The sequence below is a fragment of the Corapipo altera genome, unplaced genomic scaffold, assembly GCF_003945725.1.
Source record: "Corapipo altera isolate COAL_440 unplaced genomic scaffold, ASM394572v1 2c, whole genome shotgun sequence".
In the NCBI taxonomy this organism is placed as follows: Eukaryota; Metazoa; Chordata; class Aves; order Passeriformes; family Pipridae; genus Corapipo; species Corapipo altera.
The window spans coordinates 6,211,520-6,235,872 of record NW_020884923.1 but is presented as its reverse complement, the minus strand read 5'-3'; the positions used below and the strand labels follow the sequence as shown (position 1 = coordinate 6,235,872).

The 24,353-nt window shown below is 40.0% G+C and overlaps 1 protein-coding gene across 1 annotated transcript in view; it reads right to left on the bottom strand.

The window, feature by feature from the left end:
* The window catches only part of KIF26B (kinesin family member 26B), a 291,414-nt gene that overhangs the window by 29,005 nt on the left and 238,056 nt on the right, over window positions 1-24,353 (bottom strand). The gene's annotated exons all lie outside the window — the stretch shown is intronic.

Genomic DNA, 24,353 nt, shown 5'->3' with positions numbered 1-24,353 from the left:
GCTGATGGCTTATTGTGGGGCTGTCTGTGACTGGACTGAGAATATGAATTTTAACAGCATGATGATGCATATAAAATAATTCTGTGGTGGTCATCTAATCCTGTAGTCAGAAATGTAAAATATACAATTTTTAAAGAGACATTTATCTACATGATGTACAGGTCAACTGGATGGTTACTTGGGAAATGGTATCCTTTTGAAGACAGCCTCTCCTATGCTAAAAGTTGTGGGTGATAGTTACGTACAGCTGAAAACAAAGACAGCGACAGTTTGATATTTATCTCTTGGTAAAGAAATTCCTTTCACTGTTGCAATGATAGCAACACCTTCAGTGGCTGCGGATCAGATTTTTGGGGCTCTCTGTTCAATATCTGCTAATCACCTGTGGTGCATGTGTGCCCTTGGTCATTCACTTGACATTTCCAACTCACAGGAACTCTTCATAAAGCTGCAACTGCTGGGAACTGAACCTGTGCCTACTGGATGGGACTGATGGACAAACACCAAAACCCTAGGACCTCTCTTTTTGATTAATAAACAGCAGCATTTGGGTTGCATATTTTGGTGCATCTAGCAATAACTCTGGAGAGCTCATAAATCGTGCATCTCCTGAGATTTGTAGTACTTACAATTTCAGTTTGGCTAGCAATACTGGAAGTAAAACATTTTTTTGTTTTGGGATTTCTGCTTCCATCTGCTCCAGACACAGTGAAGGCATCAGGTGTCTTTTGAGAAGCAAACAAATATCCATACAGACTACACTGAGACAGCCTCACTCATTTCACTTGTGACCTAAGGCTGCTTTAAATCCACAGATCCAGAGTTAATAAGCTGCTGTATCTCAGGTTAGTGTCCCTCCTTTCCACCATGGAATAATTAAGATGTCAAATTTTGTACATCAGTTGCTGCCACTCCAATGCAGAGTAACATGGAAATTATTAACATCTGCACAGAAATCAATAACAAACCTTTCATTTGCCAATGCTTCTATCATAGCAAAACATGAGACGACAGAGGAAAGGGCAAAAGAATACATTCTAAACATGTTGGTCTCCTGAGAACATATAGCCCATGCAGCCAGCATCAGCAAACTGAGGTGTGGCTCTCCTAGAGGTATATGCGTTAGGAATATAAAATAATCTGTGCCATCTGCCTGTACTGAAACACACACTTGCAAGAAGAATGATGCAGAGGAAATACCTATTATATAATTCAAATGATCCTCTGACATATATCAGATGGGAACTAAAGGGCAGATTTTTCAATGATTAAAGCATGAGACCTAGCAGTAAAAAGCCCAGTCAATGTTGATTTCTAATTTCAGAGTTTGTTCATTTAGCAGCCAGCATCTTGACTATCAACTTCACTCTGCACCCAGAAAAAATAATTAGCCTCGTGTCACTGCTGTACACTTAAAAATAAAATAAAATAAAGGGGAAGAAAGTTATGAAACACAGATTTTTGTCAATTGTGGACATTGTCATAAGACAAGTTCAGCTGTTCAAGGTTCACCGATCTCTCACAATACCACCTACTAACTTTGGAAGGAATGAAAGAAAATAAAAGAGAATATAAAACACAAAAATGTGTGGCTTAATTTTGAACTCACTCTATCCTCTTCAATTAAAATATTGGTAAAATATTTTGGATCTCTCACTGAAATGTGCTTGACAGACAGAGTGAGACACAAAGTAGATGCTTTGTTCTTCTGAGTGCTGACATAGCATTTCTGCCTGAAAAAAAAGGAAGTCTGTGAATTGTTTCATTAGGTGATTCATGAGGTGGTATTTGCAAATGCAAAATTTCCTGTGAAAGCAGAAGTTTTACAAAGAGAAGGTCTGCACTTCTGCACTGGAAGGGCTTTGAGAAGCAAGACCTTTGTTGATCCTCTGGCTCTGCAAACTAAGTGACACTAAGCTCACAGAAGGTCTGCTGCTCCTGCATGCATGTTGCTCATTGTATTAAGCAGAGGCTGGCTAGCAGAACGTCCCAGATTTCTCACAGCAGCATAGTGAAATGCACCAATGTTTTTATAGCAGATGAAACTTCAGGAATGCCAATGGTCTATTTCTATTCTGCTCCAAAAGCAATAAAAATTATATGCCAGAGCAGCACGATGACACCATTTAATATAACTGTCTTCATTTTAAATAAATTTCTATCCCATCAACTAATTTTTTTATAGTTTAGGAAATTCACCATAACCTATCATGAATATGAGGATGCAATACACAGAAAAAAATGAAGATGTGGTCAGGATACCACCCTTCAGACTTCAATGCCTGTATACTGGTAAGTCAATTATGCAGTTTTTTCAGTATTTAAAAGTCGCCTTATTTTTTTCTTATTACATCACTTGGTCTAATAAAATACATTATTCTTTCACCTTTTCTTTCCTAGCTCCTTAGATAATCACGGCTACAGGAAAATGCTACTAAATATTATTCATACATGCCACACAGGTAAAATTCCAAAAGAAAGTATGCAAAGTTTTAACTCTGGAAAAGTCCAGAAGCAGGACCTCTGTGGGCAGGAAACTAAACTTAGATGTCTCTATGAAGTATGTCTGCAGGTGTGGCACAGAAGATTGCCAGGCAGAAATCTTCAGTTAATTCCATGGAGTAACAGCCCTCCATATGAGGGCTTCTTGCTTCTCCATTCTGCTCCTTTTTCTCCTCTGTTATTTCCACCCTCTCACATTATAAAAGCTGCTGAAGGACTTACAGTACTGTTAAGTCAAAATCCTTAATTTCATGACTGGATACTATTTTTACACTAGACCCCTACCTCAATCCCTGCACAGGAAAAACAGTGCTCACTGAACTATAATTTAGTCTTTCATTCAATCCTTGCCTTGCAATGGACAGACTTGTCCATTATCTACTGTTATGACTATACGTATTCATCTCAGAACCCAGAACGACTGATTTCTTCAAAGGCTCTTTATTATTTTTTCTTTTCCCTGTGGAGTTCATCAATGCAGTATCTGATTAATGCCTCTGAGGCGAGGTACATACCTGAAGTACTGAAGATTTCACCAAATACAAGTGTTTGGTGTAAAGTACCAATCTTTCAGAATATTGATCATTGCATAGTCTTTCACGTTCAGCTAACTTTGACTTCTCTTGAACGTAAAATGGGTCAGATGGTTCTCAGTCTGGGTACTCAAAAAAACCAGGAACATACAATTAGTAGCCCATCTAAAAATTTTAGGCACACATTGGCAGAGCTAGTTCTGAACGTAGTACCGGTTCCCTTCAGAAGACTTTCCTTCACTTCCACAGTCCTCAATCCCAGTCTCCATATGCCTTCCAGTTTCTGTTACAAATCAGGGAAGGTTTTATTCACAACGACCACATTGCTGTACAGTCTCAATTCATATGTAAAGCAAGTCGTTTATCTGCCTTGAAAAAGATGATACTTGGGGGGAATTCTGAACAGACAACACAATGTATAGCCCATTAATTTTGACATTTCCTGCCCCTGTAGCAATTGATTTCAAAATCCAAATGCTCTTATTATTTGTATTTTATTTAATTTCATGTGAATTTGTGGTTACACTTCAGTGAGACTCCAGCAAGCCTGGAACATTCCTATATGTTAAATAGCCTCAGTTGCTGAACTAGCTGGTGGTAGCAGCAGCCGCCGGCTGCCACCTTTTGTTTGGACAAGCAGTAAAGAAGGAGAACATGACTCACAATTTACCATGGGGTTTTGCTAGTATTTGCTGCCTATAGAAAAGCAGTGAGACTCAGGAGTATCACAATCCTTTGCGGTGCTGTAGGAAAGCTGTGCTTTAACGTGTTCATGTCCTTTTTGACATGCTCTTCTCTCATCAAACAATCCTATTCTCTGCTACCAATGTCTATCCTGGGGTTTCTTCATCTAATCTTCTTGCTTGTTCTTACTCCCATATCATGACACTCACCCCTAATTCCTCCCCTGAACAGCCTGGAAGAGCTCAGTTTCATCCTGCAGTGGTCTAACCAGCTACACTAGACTTTGCCATTCTCCAGCATCACTGCTAGACACTCTTCCAGTATCAATCTCCTCTTTCTTCCCCTCTTCCTCCCACTAACATCCTTCACTGTCGTTGCCTGACCTCCAAGGCCCCTCTACCCTCTGAAGTCCCCTTAATTGCTCACTGATACACAGTAGAGGAATCCCATAATTCTGCCATAATTTGACACGGCTGCATGAATCACACTGCCCAGTTGAGGTGTAGACCAGGGTGAGGGGGTGTAACATGGGCAGTGCCTTCCTGGATTTTCCTCTGCCAGGTCCTCCAGCTTGACAAGAATCCATGCAAGCAATGTGTTCAAAGTAAGCTACACAGAAAAGAGGCAAATGGTAATTGCTTTTGTTTAGGGCTGCAAAATAGAATTCATGAATAGAAAATGAAGCAGTAAGAATAAATGTTACGCTCAGGAAATTCACAGGAGTTTTCATTGCCCAGCATTTCATTCTGTGTATGGGAGACGCAAACACAGAATTGCTCCATAAAAAGAAGGCAATACTGGAGAGGAATATCCAGTTGAAATGTTAGAATAATGATTTTTCTGCAGAATTATTTAGCCAATTGTATTATATGCTTTGCTTTGGTCTTTCCCAAGACCACCTTAACATATTTTTGTCTTCCCTTTCCCCTCACTCTGCTGCTCTGAGGATTTTGGCTATTCAACAACTACAGCAGCACCGTTAGGAATAGGAATAATAACATTCCACAAGAGAGACAATACAATAGTATAGTTAAGCTTTAGGAAGTGCAAGGCTGTGTTTGCAAGGCTCTCTATTAATCATATACCTTAGTGTCTTCCTAGGCACTTGGCCAAAAGGAGAGAGTTGTCAACTCGCTCAAGGTGTTGTTGTTACAGCATCAGATGATGTATGCCCTCAGGTGTCTTGTAATCTAATTATTTATAGAGGTATGTCAAAGGAAAAATCTCAGTAACTATGGCAGTTATTTTTGATCGTGAAGTCTGCTCCTTTGAGCTGATGCACTGCTTTATTCACAGTAATAAATGCTTACATGACAAGGGAATCACATAAAGACTATATTTGGTTTTGGCTCTTATTGCATGGGAATAATCTCTACAGAGGAGAGTTTATAGCTCAAAAGGAACAAACCCAACAGCAGATGTTACAGGTGTGTAGCAGCTGAGTTCACAACGACCCAGTATAGTTTGCTTAGTTATGTCTTTCCTTTCTGTTAATAATTTTGATAGAGGGAGAGAGGAAATGGGAGCAATGTATGTAGGCACAGGCAAAATGAGGCTAGGTGGAGTCATAAAGCCCTTGGTGGTTCAGCCATGTAAGCCTGGCTTTGTTAGCAGAACGAAGCAAGGCAGTTGAAGAAAGATGAGTAACATGTTAAACCTTTAACCTGGGGAATCCTTCACCTGGTGAAAGAAGGCATTGGGGAGATAATGAACTTGTTCCAGGTGGAAGCTCACTAGCCTTAAAGGGAAAATAAAGCAAAGCGGAAATTTCCACTGCAACTGCAGTTAGTTATCTTGTATTAAGTACACTAGCACAACGCAGAACATTGTGCTCACTGCACAGGGGAAGGGAGAGCCAGCTAAAAGGACTATGCTGAGGGGATACTGTGCTCAGGTTCATGTACTGGGAAAATCACAACCACATCTGGAAGGGATGTGACACTGCAGCAGTCAAGAGGTCAAGAGCAGGAGAAAGGTATTGCTGCAGCCAAGTACGGGTTTTACATTTAAACTGTACTATCACAAAATGCATATAAAATGTAGGGGGATTCCCCCTACAGCTGTTGTCTTTTAAGAGGAAATTTCATATTGAAGAACAATCCTTGTGGTTTTGACATGTTCAACACATGAGCATATGGCAGATGCACAAAATAGCATCTTTTTGTTTCTTTTCACCAAAGAGAGAAAATAAAATCAATGAGAGAAGGACAGAGTCCCACTGGTGAGGCTGCAACTCAAATCAGCTCAGTTTTTGGGCCCCTCACTACAAGATGGACATTGAGGTGCTGGAGCATGTCCAGAGAGGAATGGAGCTGGTGAAGGGTCTGGAGCACAAGTCTTATGAGGAGCAGCTGAGGGAGCTGGGGTTGTTTAGCCTGGAGAAAATGAGGCTCAGGGGAGACCTTATTGCTCTCTAAAACCACCTGAAAGGAGCTTGTAGCCAGTTGGGGGTTGGCCTCTTCTCCCAAGTCTGGCCTCTTCTCCCTCTCACCATGAAAGGGGCTCATTCAAGAGCTGTAACTTTTGCACAAAATTTGATCCAAAGCTGATGAAACTTAAACAGGCCACAAAACAGACAAGGAGCACCCTGTTATTCAAAGATGACCTAAAAGTACCCTACTTCTTGAAGGTCCTTTTGCTGCCTCATCTCAGCAATTCAAATTTATCCATAGTAGAACTCTCACAATAAAGCTACTGCTATCACACAACAACTTCACTTTTACCTTTACATACCAAAGAGTGCATGGTTTCTGACATTGTCAGCCCAGCTCTGAGCTGCACACCACTACGCTAGCCCTGAAGATGCACAGAGAAAGATGTCTCCTCCATCTTCTCATTTCTGCCTTGTGCCAGCAATGGAGCTGAAGCCACTTGGCCTTCATTTAAATAACTCAATAACTCAATGAGAAAAAAGTTCCTTGCAGTCTTTTCCCGAGCTTTGTGAATTCATGTGGTTTGGTTCACTTGCATTTTGCATTTTGGCAATACCAAACTGAAGACATAAACCCTTATCTACAGGTCAATGTATTACTCAAATGAGAGCTAAGAAATCAAAATGTAGTTTAAAGTCATGCAGCGCAGCACTTGCAAGAGCAAGTTGTGCAGTGGGAGGGGGGAGGTGGTTGGGAGGGCAGCTCTATTGGAGACCAGTAATGGTTTCAGAGAGAAGTCTACATTGAAAATGAAAAAAAATGATCCTCTATACTCCAACTCCCAGCACAGAACCAAATGCTATTCACAAGCAACCATTAAAAACATGCAAAGTTCAAAGATAATAAAAAAGAAAAGGATCCTACTGGTCTGTCTCATTACAGTGCCAGCTTCTAATAAATTCTAGCTGAAAAATAAAGATCAATTAATCCAGGGAGCTAATTAGGCTCTATCTTGGAGCTAAAGCCAGATACCCAAAAAACTGTCAATGCCACTCGTTAAGAAAATGTGAGCAATAGGTAAACTACGATTTATAGGAGAAAAAAATCATACAGTTAAAACCTATAATGATCCAGATCTTAAATAATTTAAGAACTCTGCATGTGTTAACTTCTACCAAGGTACACTCATAACAGGAAGGAAAAAGCCCTCTCTCTCCCATGCCCCCCTTTGTTTCCCTTACTTGGAAGCATTATGGCAACCACAAGTTTGCCTCAGCCTATCTGTATGGTTTGGTTTCTTTATATGAGAAGACAATGGTATATCTGCTATGGAATAGCAACAGGAGCAGCTTGGGAGCTTGCTTACCTCTCCTCTGGGCTGCCTGCTCCCTGGCAGTGCAAGCAGGAGCGCTGGGAAGGGAAAGGTTGGGATGTAGTTGGACAGTGCCTGTGCCTATAAGGCACATAGCAAGAAAAAGCATGAGGAAACACTCCCTGACATGTCCCTGAGGACACGTTATGGAAACCACTTTCATACTAGCCCTTCTAGTGGTTAAAATTGGCAGGAGCAGAGCAGACACACAGGGAGGGCATTTCCACCACCACTCCATTACGACGAAGAGAAGGTCCCACTCCCCTTGCTCAATATCTTTCCTTCCAGTGCTAATGCCCCCAGCTCTCACTGCCTTAATGGGGCCAAGCAGTGGGGAGATTAAAGCAAGGCTCTCGACTCTGCATTCAAGTGGCCAAGCAAAGGGCTTGTTTTTCAAAAGGCCTCAGCTCCCTGCAGCTCAGCTGCTGCCAGTCTCATCATTGGGGTTCACACGTGCTGAAGAGCCCCTGCCAAGAGGGTAGGGCAGCAGTAACTTCAACTCCCCTTTCAGTGCAGATAAGCATCTACCTACCAGACTGGCATGAGTCATGTGTTACCCACACCCCAGGCAGATTGGTGACCATTTCGGCTGCTGCCTGGTGAATACACTGGTAAGTTGGTGGTGGGACAGAAAGGCAGCTGGCTGCCACACAGAGCACTGCTGTGCCGCCCAGCCAGAGGCAGCCACTGCTGTGCACACAGCGGCACCCATGAGCCTGAGCAGCAAGAAACAGCTTTGCCCTTTGCCTGCAAGCAGCGTTATGATTCATATGTACCGAGAGTGGAATACCAGGGTTATTTCCTCAAACGAAAATTAACTTCAAATGTTTGTAATTGAGCCATGAATATTCATGATCTTTTGGGAGGATTTCATAATTACTTCATTCTGGTTAGGCTCATTTGATCTGCAGTAGCAACAGCAGTAGTTTACACTCCTTCATCAAGATGCCAACAATTTGGCAGCATGACCTTCCCAGTTTCCTGTGCTGGAGAGCAGCTCTAGTTATTCTAATTGCAATCCCAAACGGAGTGGTACCTGAAAATAAATTGACTGCTGTTCAGTTTTGGAAACCACTCCAGTTGGCACTGCTACTAGTGTAAACAGATGACATCTCCAGGAAACTGGGAAGGTCACTCAGTGAAATAATTCACATTTTGATAAGTAAGATTTTACATGCCAACCTCCTATACCCTTCAGCATTGTAGCAGAGGGCAGTGAAAGCGCACACACTCCTGCATGGAAAGGAAAAAAAAAGAAAGAAGAAAGCAGATTTTTGCTGTCAGTAATGATATGAAAATTTCTAATTCCTCTATGCCACTCACTAGATATATTCCCAAAGAATAGGTTTAAGAGTTCACACTGCCTATGTACCTGCACACAAGCTTGCCTTATCACCTCCAACAATAAACTTCTAGAATGTTGGCCAATTTGAAGAAACTTTGAGAAAATAATATAAAAAGCTCGAACTTAGTAAGCCTCTGTAAACACTGTGAGAGTTGATGGCTCGGTGGATGGAGAGAAATCTTATTTGTGCTTCCACAGAAACCAGACTGAAACTCTTTAAACTCCACTCTTAAACACACCAGAGAAACCAGACAAATGAGAGAAAATCTAAAAAGTAGGAAAACTTTTGGCCAGCTTTTATACCCTTTTGGATGTCAAACTGAGAGGCAAGTTGTTACAAACCTTATTTTTGGGATGCTGATGCTCCTAGAACTGCTCATTTAGATCAACAGACCAAAAAATATGCACTTACATGAAAGTGGGTCCTGACTATAAGCTGTCAAAACCGAAAGTAAAGCAGTGAAAATATTAAACTATCAGCATTAAAGCAAAATATACAGTCGGAAGCCCCAAGTCATGCTTCTCTCTCTGGTAATCAGTTTAATACCTTTTAAAGTTCCTTTACACATACAGCTCCCAAGTCTGCTTCACAAAGCATGAAACTGATAAAACCTGATAAAAGAAGCAATCCTTCAGCAAGGAAGATGGACTTTGCAGCAGCCCAGCAATCTGCTAACCTAGGATGGGAATTAAGCAGGTGAAGCAAGTTCCAAAATGGAGGATTTTTTTATGTGTGATGTCCCCACTTAACAGCTGGGGACACATTGGCCTCAGTTGCTCAGCTCCAAACCATCTAAACAAATTAAAAACCCGTGACTTATATTAAGGAATACTATACTGGCATGTACAGGTAATACACACAGACCCTAGGCAACATGCATGACTGTCTTTTCAAAAATGTGGGTAAGTAACAGGGGCTAAGTATGGACTTCGCTGTTTAACTTTACACATTCTTTCTCTTTCAAGAAGAGTAAGAAAGCTGAGTTTCTCCACTACACCTGTTTCTTTAAAAAACAAAAGAGACTAAAAAGCTGGTACCACTTCAAGAACTCACTTTACCACTCAATATATAATTTTAGGATCAAAATAAGTTTCTTAGATACCTGCAATGATGTTTGCAGAATCTAATGAACAGAATGCTCTCTGGCCTGCAAGTCCTTGTCCTCTATATTTGTACTGCCAGTAATCAATATGGGTGGGGTGACCTTGTTAGGAACTGGAGAGAGACCAAGAAGTCCTTTGACATAAAAATGAATGGTCATCAGACAGACAAAACTTTCATCCACAGATGGGCTGAGCTGCTCACACTACTGCCTGATTTAGAGATGTGATGGGACAGGCTGAGCAACAGCAGTGATGATGGTGACCTGCATGGCAATTAAAGATCACAGATGAAAATTCTCTACCTGTGCCTGGGTTTAGTGATGTCCAAAAACAAGCCCCGGAACTGAGATTTTATTAACTGAAATCCATGGCACTGTGGTCCAAACCCAGCAGTCACTGAAATCTCCAGAAAGGCTCCCATATGCTTCAGAGTTTGAACTGGGCTTTTACAGATTTAGTGACAGGATACACGAGACAAAGACTAAACCAGTCTCTTCTCAAGTCAAATACATGGCATTGAAATTAAACTGCAGAACCACAGGCAGGTTTATGACAGTTTTGGCAGAACAGGTCCAAGTCTAGCAGCTGGTGTAGGGCAGTGGGAATTCTGTCATCTATAAACACAGGCATAAGGAAAGTAAATGTATGATTCTTTAACATCTCTCATGCTCCACCGTACTTATACACACATGAGCCTAAATAAAACCTGAGGGACCCCAGACTCAGGCAAGTACTACGTATTGTAAGTAAAAGTGGTAAAATTTATGTATAAATATTTTAATGTATATATTTGCTATTTATCTCCTCCAAGAGGAGATAAGCTGTATCAAATATATTTATCTTCACCCATGCAGCAATTTAAAATATTAATGAGACACATTCATTTTTCATGTTATGTGAAGTTTCACTCCGCCTTTAAATGGATTCTTATATTTATTTTGCCCACTATAATACCATTGAGTAGACAAGCTTTTCAATAGGCTCTTATATCTCTTAACACTTCAGAGATCTTCTTCTAGCCTTTGGCAGAAAAGAAAAGGAACTCTCTTAAATTTGCCATTTAGCAATTGTTACATAGTTTGAAGTTTTACCTGAGGTAACCAGAACATTCTTTAGAGTTCAATATTGTATCTATTGTGCTCAGAAAACAATTATAAATTTGAGTTTTTCCATGTTAACAGCTGCCTCTCCACAAGATTGTTAGTCAGAACAGAGTTGTGAGTGACAGAAAACAATATCCAATACTAATTTTGGATGTATTTAGTTTTAAATTACAAAAAGATATCTATTAAAGTTAGCTGTTCAAAATTCAAGAAGCACTAACATAGAATTTCAAAGATAAGCTGAGCCAGTCTTTCACAAAAAGCTCCTTTCAACCTTCAACCCAACGGTCTTCAGAAAGCCTCAAACTGGAATCATTTACAATGTGCCTGGAAGGTCCTACTTCTGTTTACAAAGCCAGTGAATTCCCACAGCTGAAAATAGTTGAGGCTTGAATACTTTTTGATTAAGTATTTGCTCCAGTCTTACACTTCATCCTTGGCATCTGCTGTTGAATTTAGACAGAGACAGGATATTATAAGGACATTTGACTTGAATCAGTACGGTCATTCTTACGTTACAGAGATTTACAGTCTGACTCTGTAGCCTCCTTCCTGCATCCCCTCTGCATGCCTGCTGTGTTCTCCTAGGGACAGAGGAAAGAGTTCCTCAGCATCCAATTAACCCTTGTCAATGTGTCTGGAGACAGAGAGAGGCCAAGAGCAAAGACAGTCATTCTGGTAAAGACAGAGCATAGGCAACCACTACAGAGGGAGAAAGAGGAAAGAGAAATGCATTGCTTGGTCCTGTGAGCCTAATCCCCTTGGGCTATCACCAAAGCACGGGGTCAGAAGAAACTGAATTATTAGCTCCTGCCCCTATCCACTACAGAGAATCATATAATCCTCCTTAAGCATTTAGAAAACCCATCCTTAAAACCTAGCACTGCCCACACACACTTCCACTTCAGAGTGGCATGCTGGAAGCCAGCTACTTCCCTATCTGCCCATGCTCTTTGGTTTCCATTGCTCTTGCAATGGGAATGGGAATGCTCCTCCACACGTACAGAAACGTGCTCTCTTTTCCTTAACTCTATTTGGACATGCAAGCCAAATTAATTTCATGTTCTCTCATGTGAAAAGCTCCCCTTGTCAGACTTTCTTGTTCTTGTTTCAGTCTGAATTCATCCTTCATCTATATGAGATGAATATACTAGAGCTGTACTCAAGAGACGAATTGCTAGCCTCTTGCATAACTCTTACTATTTTTCTGCTGTCATTCTTAATGCCTCCTCAGATTTCATTACCTTGTCACTGTTAGTTCAGTTATGGACACCTGTGATCATAACCAATGTGCCTAAATCAGCACACACCCCCATCCACTTTCTAGCTGATGAGCTCCCAGATTGCATCAGAAATTGTTAGCAGTCCATCAGGGAACTCCCTTGCATTAGTGCCCTTTGTATTGCTGTAGCCCTCACAGCTGCTCTCATCTGATGTTCTCATATGCCTTTCTACAGATGATGGCTCTCAGCTTTGTGTAACCAGTCACTATGATTAGCATGCTCCTCCTTTGTGTGCCAAGGCTGCTGATAATAATATCAAGTAAAATAAAATCTCTCCCAAAACTGGTCCATGAAGAACTTTCCCGATGGCCTTCACTCTAGTCTGACAGCTCCCACTTCAGTGCTAGCTAGTGTCTCTTCAGTCTTCACTATCTGATGCATCTTACGGACCCTTGTCTTCTCAGCTTAATAAATTCTCAGGGGTCACCAATTCAGGTATTTACTTAGATCTAGACAGATTAAATTACACTTCTTTTACATTAGGTACCACTTCTGCATAGAAGAGAGGGTGAGGGCTGTATCCAGAGGGTTGTACCCAAATGTATGCCCATTTTGAAAGGAGGGTTGAATTTAACTGCACAGACAGCTGTTCCAGATTTCCCAGTTTTGGGAACAGTGAAGATATTTCAAAGTTCACCATCTGAGAAGGCAATACTTGTTGTCTCCATTTACTCTTAAGTGAGTTTTAACTCAGGCCTTCAGAATTCGTTCCTCTCACATCTGAATGCTAATACTGAATTATTATTGCAGCAGGACTTTCTTAACATCTTAATGTTAACTTTTGCAGCTATTTCACTAGCAAAAATTGATGTCTTAATCCAGATGATCTAGCAGTGAACTCACTTAAAATTCTTTCTTCTCTCTATTCTTCCTCCTCCTCTTCCATACACACTGATGAGCAAATCATGAGAGAGGTTTGTTGACTGCATGAATTTCATTCAGTAGGAAAATACATTCATCTAATTGCATTTCAAATGGAGAGGATCTGGAAAAATGAACAAATTGTTCTTTGAATAGAGGAAGTAATGAAGACTAGTTCTGTGTGCTGTGTTACTCCATTTTCTATACTTTGGCTGTCCCCTCTTCTGCATAGTTCCTATGACCCCTCCCTCCCTACATCCCACCTAACTCACCTCCTTCAGATGCAGCTCCTTTCTCTCTGCTTCTTGGCCTGTGCATGCTGGCTGGCTAACATTCAGCTCAGCAGTTTGGCAAGCCAGCACCAGTGGCACAGGTAACTGCTGGTTTCACACCTTCATGGCCCAGCCTGTTTCTGCCTCATCCCTCTCTCAGTCTCAAGAGTCTTGCACAGACCTCAGATACCTAAAGGCCTGTCCCTGCGTTAAATCTGATTGGAAATGGCCAATTAAATGGCCAATTGAAAATGTATTTGGATGACTAGCAGTGAGATTGCATGATCACGTATACTTTAGCCTCCTAAGAGATAGCTAAAATTCTCTTGGAGCATGCGTGTCAGAGAAAATTCTGCTCGCAGAGTTTGTCTGGCTTTACAGTTTGGAAGCACAACATTGTGCGTAGCAGTCATTCCCACCACCAGCTACTGAGGACAGACAGGACATTTCCCGTATTAGCAATTATGAGAGTGATTAGAGTCACCTAATTATAGCTGTGCAATGACAAAAATTTCAGCTCACAGATGTCAAGTTAGCCAGGCTTTCAAGTCTTTCATATCCCGTGGCTTAGATTATTTCTGCCTTATAATTTTTCAGATCCATGTTATTATTTTTTATCCAATTAATTCTGTGGGAGGACAGCAGTTCCCAAATGAACACAGAGTAAACAAAATCATTAAGAAATGGACTGCTATAAGAGTTGAAGTTGTCACTGCATTGTTAATATTTTTCAGTAGTTCAGGTTTATGGGTTTTTTGCGTGTCTTATGACATATTAAATATATAGCAAATGGCTTAAAGGCCTGGTTCTGTTTACAAAGCCAGTCCTGTACCAGTTTAAAAAAAATTATAATTAGCCAAAAGGGACCAAAGAAGTTTTGACAACCAATGAACCTTCCCTCAGTGCAGCTGATTTGCATATAGTGTAGCTAAGAGGTATATTTGACCCAAGTATTCATAGTTAACCCTTAACTTGTCATATATCAAGAAAAGCTTTATTTTCATTTCAGTGGTTTTGTTGCAGTGTAATTCCAAGAAATATCAATTAGCTATCAAATGCTGACAACTTGCCCTTATCACTGATTAAGGCTAAAAATGAACTATAAACGCATCATATTAGTATAGTGCAACAGCTCATTACCAGTCTAGCTTTCCTAGCTAATATTTTCTACTAATTTTTATTTAGGGACCTACTGGCTAGCTCATCTGAAAATTATACGCTAATGATCCGCGAAGAATTGAGAGCTCTAAATGGTAACACGGGAGAAAAAACAATTGTTTGATCTCTTTATGTTATGATAGATGCCACTTAATCAATTAGCACAGCAGAACACATCATTCAATTTCAGACTTGGCAAATCTGAAAGAAAACAGAAAAGGATGAAACCTTCACACACCTCTAGACCTTCTCCACCATGTAGAAGAGCATCATATTTAGTATCAAAGGATGTTTAGGAGTACAGTCACGGAGACAGCAGTCAAGACATTATTTCCTGTGGGTTTTCTACAATGATACCATGGGGGATTGCCAAGGATGTGACCACTGCTAGTAGAGGGGACATGTCAGAGATGGCGTCATAGCATTGTGCGCCGTGTCCTGTAGAGATGTTAGGCAGCAAAGTGGCCCAAGCATCCTGGGGTGCCTGCTGCCAGCTAAGCCTCCAGAATATTCAACATGAGGGGCTGGGCCCAGAATGTCCCTGAATCAGAAATGTGGCTTGCAGTTACGCTTGCCGCCTTCTCCCTCACCTGCTTGAGATTATGAAAGCATTTGAGAAACTAAAGATACAGCAGCAGTGACAATAAGTGCTTCATAGTTATTTTCTGGAATTATATGATAAATCAAAGTTACTTCTTAGATACATTGGAGATATAGAAGGAAAAAACCCTATGTTTTATAATGTTACCACTTGTTAGTGAGTGAAAAGATTAAAGATGGAAAGATGCAGGTAGGATCAGGTAGGAAAATGTATCTGATCCACATTCTGTTGAGCTTGTGTAAATTAAGGGCATCATGGGATATAAAAATTCCATATTTAATAATTAATATAAACAGATTGAGAGTAATGACAAAAAAATTTGAAAAACAGAACAAGACCACATTTAGGGGCTATCTCATTTCCTGCATTCTGACTGTGATGGAGTTTCTTTTCTGAAGACTGTGATATTCAGGCAACAGTAAAAATATTATGCCCTGTGTTTACAGATTCCAGCTCTGAATCAGTCAAAAATAGACATGATCAAAATTCACACTAATGCCTCAAAAAAATTATATCTGTAAAACAACCACTCAAACATATCCATTGCTGATCTATACTTGTACAATTCAAAACTTGGATAATGGCAGAACACAGTATGCTGAGCAAGTTTTTAACACTGATCTAGCCCTGACCTCAAAACAATAAGCCTTTGATATGCCAGAATCTGGACCTTTTTTTCCTAAACATGGCAGTAGAGAATTTTTCTTCCTATTGTGGGTGAAAGGAGAAAGAATCCCTCATGACTCCCCTTCTCAGAACCTGCACAGCAAGAAAAGTGAAGATCTGTTGCTCTGCCCAGATTTTTAGATCTACCAAAAGAATTTCCTCTACATAAATACGCAATGGTTTTCAGATTTAAGTGCCAGAAATGTTTCAATATGAACATAATCAGACCACAGGGTTGGGAGATGTTAATTTCCTCTAAGAAAAGAGGCAGAAAGAAAAAGGACTGTACATACAGTTCTACTGCATATTATGAGATTAACCAAGGATAATTTACTCTCACATTCATACACTGAAAAATCCAGTGAAAGATCATATGGGCAGCATATAACTCACAATGTCATCACAGAATACTTAACTCCTAGCTAGATAAGTCCCTTTGTATTTCTGAGAATAATAATTGGTAAAATTTACTAGCTCGCTTCTGGCACAAGGGAATTTTACTTTCAAATTATGCAGTCTTAAAAACAAACTTATGTGAACCTCCAGTTAGTGGCCCAGTTAATAGTTAATACACAGAGAAGAATACAGAATTCATCAAGTAACATGGATTACAGATTGGGTATTAGTAGGAAATATTTGGTATTTTATACTTCTGAGAGATGAAGTAAGGGGAAGCAACACACTGGTAGTACTTATCATAAAGCAGCATCATCATGGCTGGGCTTCGCAAACAAAGATTTGAGAAGGGCTCTACCTACGTTTGTTGCAAGCGTGTTGGTGGCTAAAAAGGCCAATAAGAGATAGACAAGTCCGGTTGCAAAAGGCACAGCAGAAAGACTCCTTAGGATGTACATTCTGCAAAGCATGATTCTTTCTGCGTTGTCTTTTCTCCTCAAGAGTTAATCTGCGTGCTTTCTCGAAAGCATCAGCAGCGTAGAAGATAGTGTGTCTCCAGACCTCCTGGTGGGAGGCCAGAGTAGACCAGTTATGTTGATCAGTATGGCCAAGGCTGAGATGTTGTTTCAGGGAGTCCTTGTATCTTCTCTTTGGGGCTCCTCTCTTGCGGCAGCTGGTAGCAAATTTGCCATAAAGCAAGATCTTAGGGAGGCGGTGGTCCTTCATCCTTGAGACGTGCCCTGCCCAACGCAGCTGTGTTCTCAGCAACATGGCCTTAATACTTCTGATTGCTGCTTGTTCTAGAACAGATGTATTGGTCACATAATCTGACCAGTGGATGTTTAGGATTGTATGGAGACAGCGTTGATGGAAGCATTCTAAGAGTCGCAGGTGGTGGCAGTAGATGACCCATGATTCAGATCCATATAAGAGAGTAGACAGCACTATGCCTCTGTAAATACTGATCTTGGTGCTTTTTTTCAGGTGTTTATTTCGCCAAACTCTTTTATGAAGCTTTCCGAAGGCACTATATGCTTTTGCTAACTTGTTGTCTATCTCTCCATCAATCTTACCATCCAAGGAGATGAGGCTACCTAGGTAATGAAACTGCTGGACTGATTTGAGCTCTACAGTTATTGGTTTTATATCTATACGAATACAAACACAAAATTATTTAGAAAGATATTTGAGTTCTGAACTTAAGGTTAGTTTCCATAGAGAGATAACATAGCTGTTTATTGCATAAAATAGATGTGTAACTGCTAGTCAAAAACGACTCTCACGTACCCAGGCTACTTCTGTTAGAGTTGAACATTAACTCACTATAATTTCATACACAGCCTGCAACATTCTTTATTCATAGCCCAAAACTGGATGTTCCCTGTTGAAAAGATCTGGTATTTTGTTGTTACTCTCTTCAGTTATCTATTTTTCTCTCTTCTTCCATCAGAGGGATACCTTTGGGAACAGCAGAATTTGCTCTCTAATTAGGTATCGGAACAGCTATTAGTGTGATGCTCAGATTCCTTAAAAGGATCAGGTATTGCTTCACAGAGAAGCACCATTGATGGATGGAACCTGGCCAACCAAATAAAAAATTTATTTTTAAGGGTTATGCTACCTTTTGCATGGTGTGATATAGTAGTGTGTTCAGAGAAACTATGAATTTTCTTGGGAGTATGAAAAAATCCATTTCAATTTTCAGAGTACACCTAACAGATGTGATTGTGATACCATCTGAGACCAAATGAGTTCTGCTACAGTGCCGCAGAAGCAATATGTGCCTGCCTGGACTATTCCTGACCCTGCTGGGAAGACAGGTGACAGTCCCTGGGAGCATGTACATTCAGATTCACAGCAGCCAGAGTCTTCCTGCAAACAACACCCTCATCACCATGAGGCTCCCTTCACTGAGATGAGGAGAACAGACATGGCAGCTGCAAACAGACACAAAGAACTTTACTAGTTGTGTGACCTACTTGATATTTATGTCTAACACACATAAAGGATTCTGGGCAAAGGAGCCCACAAAGGACCGTGCCCTGGTTTCAGTCACGACAGACTTCAACCAAGAGCAGCTCAAAACCAATAAAAGCCAATAAAAACTTATTATAATGCCAATGCACAGCACACAGCCATCCAAAATGGCAGCGGTCACCTAACAAGAGAAAAGAAAATCTGTTACCAGCTTAACAGGCTTATTTTGTATTCTGTATGATGAAAAGATCCTAAAGGTTACCAAAGCACACCCTCACTTTTTCTATAAAACACATTCCACAGTAAGCAGCCTCAACATTAACAGAAAAAACAGAAGCATTTCACAAATCTCACTGGAGCACAGTGTGGTAGGGTGCCAACTTGTTCTCTTTCACAGATATGTATTTTGAGAGTCAAATCTTATTCAGCCATCATCTGTCATCAGCCTCTCCCCAGTAGTTTATATGTCCCTGTAATCTATTGCAACTACAGATGTTACTCTCAATTCCCTTTGACATCCAAAGAACTGTCCTCCATCACCCCAGTAAATGTCCACACATGAGAGAGATGATCAGAATTCAGGAGGTGCATGTCAGCATGACCTGAATGAGAACACAGAACTCCAAGAATACTCTCTCTCCCTTGGAAAAAGTGAAGTTTTTTGAAGTTTCTGACCTTTGAAAACATTTTTTTTTGTTATGCATACATGCCAACTGGGTAGCAGATCTGGATGCTGCATCTAATTCCTGTCCTCCTGCATAGGCATGTAACTTCAAAACACTTCACATGGAGCCTGTGAAAACTGTTGTTTGCAAGAGAGAGGAAACACAGTCTAGGAGCACAAAAGATTCTGCTAATCTGTTTAAAGGTGGAGGCAGACATGAAAATTGTGTTCATTCCTCAAAAGACTGCTCCAAGGAGTTTCAGGTCCCACTTGCACAGAGAGGATGATGTGCTTTTAACAGCTCACCTTGTAAGTGGCTCCCCTCCTTTGTTTTCCATCTGTCTCTGAGCTGAGCAGTGCAGGTGCCTGGTGCAGTCTGAGCTGCCCAAAGGGACTGGCACACACAACATGGAAGCCATGTGAGACCTCTGCCCCCTGGCACTCCCACTGAAGGCAGGCAGGACACCAGGGAAAGCTGCAGGCTGTCCAAGTTGCCTACAGCAAGGCCAGCAGGAGAAGGACTTCAGTGAGAGTACCTACTCCTGCAGAGTGTAATGTGTCCTTTTCCAAACTCCAAAATCCCTTCATGTCTATTACCACTCCCAACTTTTTTGTTCTATTTATTGGGATTGAAGACTGTGTCTCCATAGTTTCTACCCAAAACAGCCGCCACCATCATTCTGCTACTCAGCTCTCTGCTATCTGGAACCAACTGTACCAGAAGGAACCAGAAGGGTTGATATTTCCAACAGTATGGATGTACACTTTGTCACTGATTTTCAAAGTGAGTGAAGCTTTATTTATGACCAAGAGCATGAAGGAGTAGGGAGAGAAACAATCTAGTAACTCCCACCATCTCTCAAAAATAACTCATTGGAAAATAATTTTAAATATGGCAGGTAGAACAGTTTTTCTAATGGGATGATAAGACAAAACATAGCTGAAAGAAAATACAGCTAAAACAGTTAAACCTGTTGTCTGACATTAATTTTACTGAGTCTTGTCAGATATTGCTAGAAAGCATGTCACCTGGATGGTATTTATAAACAAACAACATTTTAAAAATTAAAATAATCTAATGAGTTCATCCTGCAGCAGGAGAGAGAAGTAATTTTCATATTTCAGAAGATAGTTCTAACTAGCCTGCTTAACTCTAAAAAGTCAATGCATATTTTAAAAAATCCCCTTCACATCTGTTCATTGTGTATAGACCTGGAGGCAACAACCAGCCAGAAAACTTTGATCATCCAGCAGAATCTGGTATCTGAAGAGCACAAGAGGATTGTCTTTACTGCTTTACTCTCAAACATGCTATGAAAATAAGAACTTCAATAAAAGTTTGTATGGAAAAAAATATCTTGCAGTTGTAATGCTATTCAAATACTCTTGAAGCAAACTGGCTGAAATATACTCCACTTGCAACCATAGAATTCTCTTAAAAGCTTCTGGGGCCTGTCCCTCCATCGAGGGGGTGATGCCAAAAAGAGTCCAAGAAAAGAAAGAGTTTGAAGAAAAACTGTTCAACTCTTTGCCCAGAAAATGTAAACAAAGGTTTTGTTTATTTTTAAGTTAAGGTCACAAATACTATTTATATCCATTGAAGAGGAAAATCCAATAGTCCTGCTTGTGCCACTTCAGTAGTCACAAATCCCCATTTCAGTGGCAAGTTTCTGTATAAATTTTTTGAGCTCCAAATTCATGGTCACAAACCCATCTGCAACTAAATAATAGATGTTTGTACTTTTGCAGTCTTCCCATTCACCAATTCCATCAATTACATCCCTTGCAATCCCAAACAAACTCAACATTAGGTAACACATAACCACATACTGCCTCTTTCAACAAATAAGCTGTTAATCATCAAACACTGAACATGAAATATCCCTTAGCAAGGATTTGAGGATTATCTCATCTAATTAGATATAAGCATGTTTTCTAATCTGTGGGTTTAAGCCAAATCCCAATAAAAAGATTTCCATTGATTTACATTGAGTTTTGGATCAAGCACTGGCAGAACTTGGTTTTGCAATTCAAAGAGAAAGAGACATCAAAAAAATGTGCAACTAAATTATGAAGGAAAAAAAAGTGGTTAACAGAGTTAAATCATCTGTCACAGGAATGGACTGGACAACCTAGCGGCATCTTGAGAAAGATATTTCTGAGACTTTCTGGGTTTCTTTGATGTCATACAAGTGTAATAATCCATACAACTGCTGGTTTTCAGGCTCCTAAAAGCAGAGTTGATTCTAGCAGACACTCTATAACATATTTTATTGTTTATTTGTGTATCTGCCAGCCATGTGCAAACACTTTACAATCAAGGATGTAGACAAATAATCAAAATGGAAGTACAGCTATTGAAAATTGACAAAGATTTGGATCCAGAACTCTGAACTGAAATTGCATAAGCCTAGTCCCTAACTCATCTTAAACAGTTTATTATATAATTGTTCATTAATATTTGTTAGTTATACATTTATTTTGCTTTTAAATCATTCTACCAAGGAAGTGCTCACTTCAGCTCTTCAGTAGTTATTCCACTGACTTACAGGAATCCCTATTGGCATGCTTTAAATTTTATATTCCTCCACCTCATTACTTAAGGATAAGAAATCATTCTGCCACTTTTCTCATCAGAAACAATTCCTTCCTCTTGTGTGTATTCACATCCTTGAAGTACTAAAGAGTAGTTGTCATCTCCCCTCTCAGAGGTCTCCTTTTTCCTGCAAGCTATGAAGCTTTTTTATCACTGCAGTGTTCTTCCAGGTGAGTAACTCTCTCATCTCAGACCATTCATAATTCCTCTTGCTTCTCTTTTAAATTCTCTGCAGTCTGAAACCTTTTCTTAGTGATGAGATGCCCAACTCCAAACAAGGGGCTACATACTTGCACTGTACAAAGAAAAGCTATTTCAGTTGCAGTGGGATATCTTTTGCCCTGAGTCACACCGGTTTTGTGCAAGGAAAGAAGGATCAGTAGGAAAATGAAAGTTAATTTCACACATCATATCCATATGCAACTGTTCATGAAACTGGAGATAACCAAAAATGTGAAGTGAGTCTAATAAAAATTATTACATGCTTTTTGATAATTTGCTGCCTTGTACAAGAGCTAGTTATTCCAAGGATATGACTATTTAAAAATTGTTCAATTATACATGAAATGAATTATCACCACATTTCCACAGGAGAAAATGTATTAATGTTCAATTGAGCCTGAACCAGTGGTAGAACAGGTGAGAATAAACTGCTGGATACCCTGACTGTAGGCTCAAAATGACATTTTAATGAATTAAGTACAGCTTAATTTGTGAAAAATGAAAGCACCACAATGACCTATTTGGGTTCCATTCAAGCTATATTTCAGGAATAACTGCACGCTCTTGGATTGCTTGTTCATTACCAGTCACGTCTGTGCTGGCCCAGGACCAAAGTAGTGTCCTTCCATGATGCAGTTATCTGCTGCTCATAGGAATGGCTATTTAAATGCAATCAGTAATTGCTATTAAGTCTGACTATAAACCACAAGCACTTCCCTTCTCATTTCATTTTGCAGTCCATTATTATTTGCTTGTTACAGTGTCTGTAAAGTAGTAATTTGTTGAGATGTTCGAAGAGCATTAAAAGAGCTAGTTTGTGAGGCCTGATTCTTCTCACTTGAATACTTGTGCAGAATGAAGGCTGTCAGCTGAGGTCTGTTGTAAACCTGGTGTAACAGGTGTTCAGGCTTAGTGCATGCAACATACTCACACCCACTACACATACACACAAACACCTCTGCTCCAATTATTATCACATTATATAGTCCTGCCAGGCTAGCAGGACTCATTTGAAAAAACAAAGCTGGGGAATGGCAGCTCCACTGAAGCTTTCCTTGATGATTTTTTATACTGTCTCTCATTAATTTGATGATGAAACACAATACCGTAAGATGTGTGCAGATAAAGCTCAAATCTGCACTATCAGCTCTAAAAACTATTCTACAATAAAGTGCATTGTTGATGAACTCTACAACAGTGATTGCTGGGGCATATAAATCTGTTATCGTCGTACTCCTGAGTTGCAGATTAAATTACCCTAATAAAACACAAGAAGTTTTCCTACATTTACAGACTGTGCATCCCTTATTCCATCTATTTTACATAGTTCCCTGAAATAAAGGAGGGAATTGTCAGAAATTCAACCTAGTAAAACTGTCAGAATACAGAAAAACCCCAAAGGTGGAAGTTATCGCCAGATGCTCCAAGTGCTCATTATGTCCATGCTGACAGTGTTTCAGTGCTCTTGCAGGCAACTGCATTGCACTTACATATCGTCAAAACCCTCTGCCCAGCGCCAAAGAGCATGCACCTAAGGCCAGGGCCTCAGCTGGTATAAGATGGCATTGCTCCAGTGGCTTCAGTGTCTGTCAGCCAAGGCTCTTGTCCATATGACCTGGCTGCCAACTTCACGGAATTTTTTTTTTGTCCTTGAGCAGCTCGTGGGTTTGATAGCTAATTAGGAACTGTTTCACATTCAACAAAATATCTATTGACCGCTCTCCTACAACCGGATCATTCAGGGATGTTTCTCAGGCTTATTCCTCTTTTTTAAATAGGCTCATTTCTTCTTCCTTGTTTACTTCTCAGTTCTTCTCTGTGGATTGTTGTCTCCTTTGCACAAAACTTCAGTGTCTTTCAGAGCTCTTCCATTAATTTCAGGCTATTTCCCAGCCCTGTGATTCTGTTTCAGCTGTCTCTCATGTCCTCACTTTTGTTCTTTTTTCCCCCCTTCTTTTTCTCTTACATTCCCACAAGTAAAACAGCAAAACAGTTCTTCATCTACTTCTAATACATTCAATACTAAATTAACACAGAAATATTGGAGATTCCAAAGGGCACACCAGATTTTTTTCTTAGGCTTTCTGTGGTCTTGGTATCACGTTCTCATTGAAGAGGAGCAAAAGACATAGGTGTAACAGTGGAAAATAAGCGTGTTTTAAATTTCTCAGTGAAAAACAACAAATATTACTTTAGGTTTATGTGCTGAAGTAACCATTAAATAGATTGCTCACTGGCCATATAGTTCAAGTGTGCCATTGAATTCTTAGGCCTAGTAAGCAGACATTGTTGTGTGAATTCCACAAAACTAGGACTTACTACAAGCTCATAAATAAGGATAAAATCTCCAGTACTAGTACTAGTTATTATACAGGAACTGAATTGTCAACTGGGTTTTAGCTTTTCTTATCTCTTCCTGAAATGTTTCCACTAACATTTCTTTTGAGAAAAATAATATAACTCATGCTACAAATGAAAAGGCAAGACACATAAGCAAAAGATGTCTAGGATCCCAATTTTCACACACAGCTTTTTACAAAGATGAAACAACTGCAGATACACCCATTTAACTAAGAATCTGAATTACTGGATCCTTCCAATCCCCATTTTCATTTTTATTCCAATAATTAACTAACAATTTA